Here is a 9,341-nt window from a genome sequence, read left to right as displayed (position 1 = left end):
TCAATGAAGTCTCTGTGTGGTGGTGTAAACAAATCCTCGCTTGCTGAGGTGTGTGCAAGGAGACTATAGAACAGGAGAGGGGGCCTCTATTGGAGACCGTGGGCGGGTGTTGGTGTATGTCGGTTGCAACAGATGGCGCAGGTGCAGCGTTGTTTACATCCAGGCGCCTCCCCCCCTCCAGACCCACCCCCAACCCCCAGTACCCATCAGCAGTGTTGCTACATGGGATCAAGCAGCAAATGTTGCTACTTTTTTTCTTCAGTCTGGTTATTTCCCATTTTAAATAAAAAAATTAAGGTAGATAAATATTAAAATGAACGGTAGGAACTATATATATATATATATATATATATATATATATATATATATATATATATATATATATATATATATATATATATATATATATATATATATATATATATATATATATATATATATATATATATATATATATATATATATATATATATATATATATATATATATATATATATATATATATATATGTCATCAGTATTGCTATTATTGTTATATTATTATACCGCAATTATATTACTTTCTCTGCATGTGTGGTTAGATGTGTTTTATGTGTTTAACCTTTCTGTATACATACTGGAATGAACCAAGGAATTGCAGCCCTACTGCCGTTCTTTAAAAACTATATGATCATGTTTTTCTTCCAAACTCATTGTTTTAGCACGCTGACTTCCATCAGTAATGAATACTAATGATGATATATATTAATTGAGTCATTGGTTTGTGGGGGGAAAGAGTGGGTGAATATAATTATCTTGGTCTAACTTATACTGTTTATTATACCGCTATTCGCAGCAATATCTTTCTCTGCTCCGATTGCAACGCTGTCTCGTTCAAAAATCATAACACCGACGCGCCGCCACGTTTGCCAGCCGGAGCCTCAAATCATGTCCCTTTGTGGTGATAAAGAGGACACAGCCTGGTGTGAAGCTACATTTATTACGGAAGGATGCCAGCCGGGGTAAGTGACATATATAAACAATGATAATGTGGAAATTCTAATCATTTTCACGCTGACAGCTGTTCTGAACTTGCTAACTGCATGCCTCCCCTCCTCCCGCGGCAAGAGGCCGAATGACCTACACACGGCAGCTCCAGATTCCTCCCCATTACCACCTGTCATCCTCGTCCATGTAGCTATCCAGTCTACTCTTAAAACAAGCTATCGTCTCTGCACTCGCTATGTGATTGCTGAATCTATTCCATTCCCCCACCACCCTATTACTAAACCAATGCCTGCCCATTTCCCTCCTAAATCTATACTTTTCTAATTTAAGTCAATTACTGCATGTTCTATCTTGCCAAACATCTTATGCAAAAGTTAACCAGCATCTCCACTCTTTCATCCCTTACACTGATAAACTCTGGAACAGACTTCCCTTGTCTGCATTTCCTCCTGCCTATAATTTGACCTTCAAGAAGAGTGTATCAAGACTCTACTTTTGTCTGTTTGGGAGTGGTGAGTAGTGGGGCTTTTTTTCAAGTACGTTTTGTTGCCCTTGAGCTGTCTCCTTTGTTTAAAGGAAATAATAATTAAATAAATGGAAGTTGGCCGCCAATGCTTCCAACACATTTTGGTGCCATATCTACAAGTGGTTGGTGACTGTAAGTATCTCAGTAACCTGCATGCATCTATGCCATTCCTATCACGGTGCATGGAGCAAGCTTCACATAACACTCAGACAGAGACAGTTTAATTATGGTTACATATCAGACTCAGTTTATTGCTCAGTCTATTAGATGCAGTGCTGTTAATATTGTTAGTGGTAGTATTAGTACAATTAATGTATTTATTTTAATTAATTTATCAGTATTTATTTATTATATTTTTAGCGTTTGAAAATTCCAATACTAGTATTAAAAGATAAACAAAAATATCAGAAATATATTTATACTCATTAATTATTATTGCTTTTCTTATTATTACTTCCTTCAATGTCCTGGCACTTTGACATCTAGTGCTTTTCCATCTAGCAGTCAAAATTGTGGTCTTTCTGAATGTGTATGCCCTAAGTCTTCATTGGTGTAACTAGCTATATAACATAAAAATCTGCATCTCTCTCCCTTCTCACCCAGTTGTCCCTGTACATCCTTTCAGTATCCAAAGAATTTCAATTTACATCTTGTAATCACTCAACTAATGCAGTGCAATCCTCATCTCTGTATTTTACCGTGTGGACATACTCTTTCCTTCCATGCTCCACTGTCGTATGTTATTCCACATCTAACACAACCACATCCCAACAGATCCCAACACGTCCGATATCATCCAAGAGAATGTGACAGCTGAAGGGGGAGAGGCCAAGAAAGAGGCCAAGGGTGAAGACATTTAGCCACCCCCCCTGAAGTACGTGGCAGCATTCAACCCTCTTGGTGAGCTGCAGGAATGTGCTTCCCATTGCAGTGCACCAGCTCCATGTACTGATTTTGGTATGAATACTTCATCTAGTGTTTGTTGATTGTTGTGTTATTAATCTAATTATGACTTCACAAAATAGACTGTGCAAGTCACTTAACACATGCCCTGCTCAACATCACTTTTAAGTTGTAGAATTCCTTCATATGGATGCTGATTTATGTATCCTGAAATGATTGGATATTGATTGTCTTAACATTTTTTTTTTGTCCATGATCACTGAACCATTTTACGGTATGTCTTTGGGTGCAGATCCAGGAAATGAGTTTTTGGGAGGACGTCAGACTTTTTGCGGGTGGAAGGAGTATTAGCATTACCGATTAGCCATTCTCGGCAGTCCTGGTCTTGAAAAACTGGTGGACTGACCTAAATCAATGGGTATAACGGCCTGGACTTTGTGCCAAAGCATTGTTTTAGCCGCAGCGCGCTTTTGAGCTAGTTTTCCTGTATCACTCAGGAACACTGGGGGTGCCTGGGCCCCCCTTTGGATCCAGCAATGTAGCTATGTCTTATAATATATCTATCCTTTACAGTCTGATGGTGCATCCTTCTAGGTTGTCAAGTTTTAGTGGCTACTCATGAGAAGTATTCCTTATAATGATCATTGATTTCCAAATGGTTTGCACTAAAAAAAGTGTCGTGTAACCTGCCGCAAATAATAATCAGCTGTAGTCAACCCTTGCTTTAAAGAACCAATATAGAGGAAGGGGGTGATGTTATATCCAAAAATCTTTTATATCTGAAGTATCCAACCTTTTTGTGTATAATAAACCTTGTTTGTTACATGAACTTAAAAGTTCACAATTTCCATACATGATTCTTTTTTCCTTGTATTTGATGATTGATCCTGACATGTATTTCCATTATCAGTAGGTAATATATAGTAACAAGACAATAATACACATTATAACAATGTATATATTATAGCCCAATGAGTGCACGAGATCATTTACCTCATCAGTGACGCCAAGTCCGGGAGTCCTTCCCTAAATTCTTTGCCCAAATTTGTGACACCAAGTAAAATAACTTGTTTTAGTGACCATTTGCATCCATTTTTCACTTTGATTAAAAAATTGCCTCTCAACAGGGTGTGAACTTGATGGGGTTGGAGGAAACTCGACTCGGTCATCAAGCTCACCACAATATAGTAAGGAACCTCTTGTTCTCAGTGATAATTTATCCTCTTTAGTTACTATTCCATGTTGCTTTGATCACAACTAATGTGTTGGAAACATTACAGCTTAATAACATACTTCACATCTCTGCATACAAATTGAGTTCAATATTTAACTGTTACACCAGTAGGCTTCATATCTTAAAAAAAAAAAAGGTATGTAAAAAGGTTGACATTTTGAATGATATATTTAAACTCTTTATTATGTTTCTATGGGTGTAGTACCGTTACGATTAGTTGAGTGATCAGCATATGGGTCTTATGTTTTTGATAGCATAGGTTCAAATTTTGCCATAGGCTGGCAATTGATAGTAACAGTAGTGTCCACAGATATCTACCTGTTTCTTGTTTATCCTGTTCCACTTTAAACCATGACTGGCCAATCTTTGAAGAGGTAGCATAACCTTGAAGTGCCACTAACAAACCTTTGTCCATTCTTCTGATGTGATCCCCCCCCTATTTTTTTTTTCTTTTTTTTTCGCACCTGCTTATTGCGCCGGTAGGTTTTCTTCAGGCGCCTGGCGGTCGGCCAAGGCCCGTCATGATGCAGCCAATTTTTTTTTATAGCGGTGCCATTTAGTATTGGCTCATGCTGCCGCCCGGAACTCATTCTTGATTCACTTGGATGGTTTAGCAGGGCTTAGATATGACTAACATTGCAGAAACAGGGAATTTTTATATTTTTAGTGTGGCAACACATTGACAAATGTTTTAGTATGGACTGAACATCAAAGATATATATGGTAAATGGGTGCTTGTAGATCTTGACATTATATCTGTCAAGAGTCTCCAGTTGTATCCTCTCCCCCATCTCTCCTGAGAATATTACTCTTGTCAAGCAATCTAAGTGAAGCCTTCCATCGAAGCTGGCGTGCAGACATAATGTCAATGCTTAGATTCACTGTCCTTATAGCACTGAAAATAATGCAATTACATGCACATATTTTATTATTTAGATGTGATTAATTGTGATTAAATATTTTTTCATGTATTTTCAGACATGAAAAGTGAAAATTGCTGCACACAACTGTCTGCCGTCTGCACCGGGAGGCAAGGCAGCTCAAAGCCCAGGCTGTTACAACTCCTGGGCAGTTTTTGCCCAGAGCCAGCAATTTTTTAGATCCAATAGGGATGGATTTTTTCTGAGGTCAGGTTCAACATGCTGCAAGATGCCAAGATCTAAGCCTAGTAGGAGATATGGGTTACAAGAGAGGAGGTTTGCTCTGGCCTTATACTATCAAAGGCCAAATGCTAATAGATTTCTAAGCACAGTATTTCACTTGCCTTCTGTTTCAATACTTCACTTATGACTCAGGGGTATTTCAGTAAATGTTGGCTGGAGCAAACACTCTGACAGCCCTGCAGCAAAGAGCACAGGCTTTGTCAAAAGAAGAGAAACTTCATGGGATTTGCCATTATTTAGTATTACTCTTGTTACGCCAAGAATATTTTTCCATATACTTTGCCAAATATTGCAAGTAATGCACCATTGTTGGGCTTGCTTGGTATAAATCAGATCTTGTTCAATTAACAAGCTTTGGGTGTCTGCCACTTTCCAGTTGTAATGCAAGGAATCATTTATCTCCCCTGCCAGATATCACATGTAATGCACCATTGTTGGTTTTGCCTGTTATAAATCAGATCTTGTTCAATTAACAAGCTTTGGGTGTCTGCCACTTTCCAGTTGTAATGCAAGGAATCATTTATCTTCCCTGCCAGATATCACATGTAATGCACCATTGTTGGTTTTGCCTTTTTTTTACGTCGTTGCCTGTTGCGCCGGTAGGCATCTTCCTGGTGGGGCCTGATGGTCGGCCCAAGGCTTCTTCCAGGTGGGGCCTGATGGTCGGGCCAGCCCGTTCTGGCGCAGGCGAGTGTTTATAGTGGCGCCATCTTGCATTGGCTCATGCTGCCCCCCGGAACTCGTTCTTGATTCGCTTGGACGGCTTCCTCTAGAGTCCGGGTTGATGGGTGGTCTTCAGGACAGCATGTGGGTAGTTTTAAGCCACTCGGCGGTGACTGAAAAATCCGAGTGGTAGCGTGGGGATTCGAACCCGCGTCGTCCATCACGCGGTGAAAGTGGGCCCAGTACGCTACCAGGTCGGCCACCGCCTGTTATAAATCAGATCTTGTTCAGTTAACAAGCTTTAGGTGTCTGCCACTTTCCAGTTGTAATGCAAGGAATGCGCCCCTGCCAGATGTCGCATGTAATGCACCATTGTTGGTTTTGCCTATTATAAATCAGATCTTGTTCAGCTCACAAGCTTTGAATATCTGCCATTGTTCATTTCAGGTGTAATGGTTGGAAGCATTTGTTCTCTTCCCTACCCAACAGTATGCAATGCTTTATTGTGAATTTTGCCTGTTATGTTTAATCTTGTTCAGGTAACAAGTTTTTGGTGTCTGCCTTACCTAATATGTGCTGCAGTGACACTTGGCTTGGTTTCATAATGTGAAATACAGCATGTAATTTCATCACACTAAGTGTCTATCATCACGTGTCTGGCATCATTAATGTGGCTTCCAGGAGTAATCTTGTTTGTATTACAGCATGCAATTTTTTTTCTGCTTTATAGGATATACATAATCACATAGGTATGATTTTTTTTTCTGACAAAATGTAATGGCAGTTGATATTCTTGACTAATGCCTCTTAAACCTTGTGAAAAATAATGCTTTTTTGAGGGGGTGGGGGATGGACAGAGTGGTTTGTTTGATTGGCCAGTTCAAGGAGTTTCATATCAAATGATTTTATTATATCCAACTTTAATGTGTGCTAAAAACATATATTTTATTACATCCAACTTTAATGTGTGGTTCCTGCAATAAATGCTACATGTTTACTGATGTAGCCTATAAAATACATATCACTCTCTGCCCTGTAATTTGGTGTGTCACATACTGCAGCATAACTTTCCTGCTATTTTCTTACACTATGAGTTGTCTTATTTTGCCTCATTTGCTTTTGTCATATGTGCCTCCGCTGCATAGTTGTGCCTACTGAGCTTAATATCTTCATGACCCTGACACCAAGGTCAGAGCCTGTGAGATCTTACCGTGTCCTACATCCCATTTTCACCTCCCGGCTCGGCTGTCTCCCAGGACCACCAAGTTATTGCATTCCATTTACGACAACTCATGTGTTACCTTCTTGATGTCCTCCATCATGTATTTCAGCATGTTTTATGATGCCTTACTCTTATATTGATGTGCCTTGCAACATTTTTATACAGTTTTTATTGTATATAACGCACCATTGTTGGTTTTGTCTGTTATAAATCGGGTCATGTTCAGTTAACAAGCTTTGAGTGTCTCCCATTGTCTATTTCAGCTGTAATGCTTAGAAGCTTTTGTTCTCTGCCCTGTCAAACAGTATGCAATGCTTGCCATTATTTGGCACTTGTACAGTTTGTATGATATTTTTACTCAGCTAAGAGCATGTTGCAAAAGGTAAAGGTACGGTTGGGGGCATACGCTGTAGCAGCGCGTGGCCTCGGTGCTCATCTCCGTAACATTGGCCCTTGAGCCTGTGGTGTTAGGGAACCCATTACCCTGGGACACAGGACCAGTGTGACATCCGGGTTACCACAGTTGCAAAGGCATTATAGTAATTTAGCATGCATAGAATGTTGTATGCTTTGCTTGTATTTAAAGCACTGGATATGTTTGCTGCACACACACACACACACACACACACACTCATATATATATATATATATATATATAGATATATATAGATATATATATATATATATATATATATATATATATATATATATATATATATATATATATATATATATATATATATATATATAGCAAATGCTTTCTACACCATATTTTTCCTAAAATAACAAATTGATATAGTGTAGATAATACCTAACAAAACATAAGAACAAATATATTTTTCTTTACCCCATTAGTAAAATCATTTTACAATAATGAAAAAAAACAAGTAAAGGCCGGATAGGGTGCTGTGGCAGGTACTTCAAAATAGTAAAGCTACCCCTGAAAAGTGACGTTTTTGGTGGGCTGCAATAGATGGCGCTACTTCCGCACGCCCGAGGAATTACTACATACCACTATCTCTTCGTATATAGTCTCTTTGGGTGTGTGTGTGGGCGTGGAAGTCGTGTGCAATGGGCGTGTCTTGAGAGGCGAGGCGGAGGAAAGTGGAGTCTGGCACGTCTTGCTTACGGTCTTGGGGTGACCGTGCGTGTGTCAGGGTGAAGGAGGGAGTAATGGCCAGTGTGTTGGCCTCGTGTGTCGGCGCTGAGGTGACAGCGGCGCGGCGTGGACCAGCTGACACCTGTGCTGGCTCAGTGAGGGGTGCCGCGTGGGCCAGGTGGGCCTCAGCACAGGCCAGGTGGCGACGGTGAGTGCCGGGGCGGCCTGGCAGGGTGTCACGCCTGCCCTGCGAGGAGAGGCTGACTTGCCTTGGCCTGACATCACTGGAGGAGAGGAGGAGACATGATGCAAACCTTCAAGGTAATCCACGGCCTTGACTCAGTCAGTGACGGATATTTTCTCCAACAATCAGGGCCAACTCAACACCACACCAGAGGCCACAGCCAGACACTAACAAAGCCCATCACAGAACAACACAGAGGAACAATTTCTTTACCACAAGAATTATTGATCAGTGGAATAGTCTCCCTGAAGATGTTGTCACCAGCCAAAATGTCAGCTCAACTCAACGCTGTGCCATATCCTCCAGGACGTCGGCAACCATGGCCTTCCATCTTCCTCTGTCCCTCGCAGCTCTGATGACCTGCCCTCATGCCATTCCTCCTCGTGCCAGCTTCACCAGTCCATTCATCTAATTTGCTCTTGGTCTTCCTCTTCCTCTACTTCCTTCCACCATTCCAGTCATAATCAAAGTCACCAATCCTCTCCCTATTACATGGCCGAAAATTTTCAATTGTCTCCCTCTCACCGTTCTCATCAACTCTCTCTTCTCTTACACCATCCTCAGAATGTGTCAACGTTTAAAGATAAATATGACCACCATGAGACTAGGAGACAGAGAAGAGACACCTTTGACGAGCACTGACTCTAAACTATCACTAAAGGTAAAGGTGGGCGGTGTGCCAGCCAGTTTTGTGGGAATTAGCTCGCAGCCGCAAAATAGCTTGCAGAGAGAGGTACAACTTACTTATTTGCTATTATATGAACCACTATTCGCCATGCTGTCCTGAAGACCATCTGTCAATCATGACTTTAGAAGCACCGTCCAAATGAATCGTGAATGAGCTCCGGGGGATAGCATGAGCCAAGAATAGATGGATATGGATTGATGATGCACAGGACACTTGTACAGGTGCATAACACGCCACTATAAACAATTGCCTGTGCGATCACGGGCTTGGGCCGACCACCAGGCCCCTGAAAAAGCCTACCGGCGCTATAAGCTAACACGTAAAAAAAAAAAAATAATAATAAATAAATAAATAAAAATGGTATTAACCAGTCTTTGCCAGATAATGAACTACTATTTTGTATGCAAAGACAGGGCAGGCCTTAGTGTTTCTTGTAGCTACTTTCTTTTCCACTCCTTGTGCTTTCTTCCTCACCAGAAGGATACATAAAGATAAGCAAATATTAACCTCTATTTGCCAGATTATTAACCACTATTTTGTATCCCAAGACGGTGCAGGACTTTTTGTTTCTTGTGATGTCTTTTTCACCCCTTGAGCTGCCTCCCTTACTGTA

The 9,341-nt window shown here is 40.6% G+C and overlaps 1 long non-coding RNA gene across 1 annotated transcript; it reads left to right on the top strand.

Annotated features, from left to right (window-relative positions):
- Positions 1 to 828: 828 nt before the first annotated feature.
- On the top strand, positions 829 to 7,312 carry LOC127005295 (uncharacterized). Its single transcript, XR_007758417.1, has 4 exons — positions 829 to 1,000; positions 2,287 to 2,469; positions 3,543 to 3,602; positions 4,628 to 7,312. It is a non-coding gene; the product is annotated as an uncharacterized LOC127005295 (long non-coding RNA).
- Positions 7,313 to 9,341: the final 2,029 nt, after the last annotated feature.

This window comes from Eriocheir sinensis, chromosome 29 (assembly GCF_024679095.1).
Source record: "Eriocheir sinensis breed Jianghai 21 chromosome 29, ASM2467909v1, whole genome shotgun sequence".
Classification (NCBI taxonomy): Eukaryota; Metazoa; Arthropoda; class Malacostraca; order Decapoda; family Varunidae; genus Eriocheir; species Eriocheir sinensis.
The sequence above is the reverse complement of the archived record's forward strand: the minus strand, read 5'-3'. Positions and strand labels throughout refer to the sequence as shown.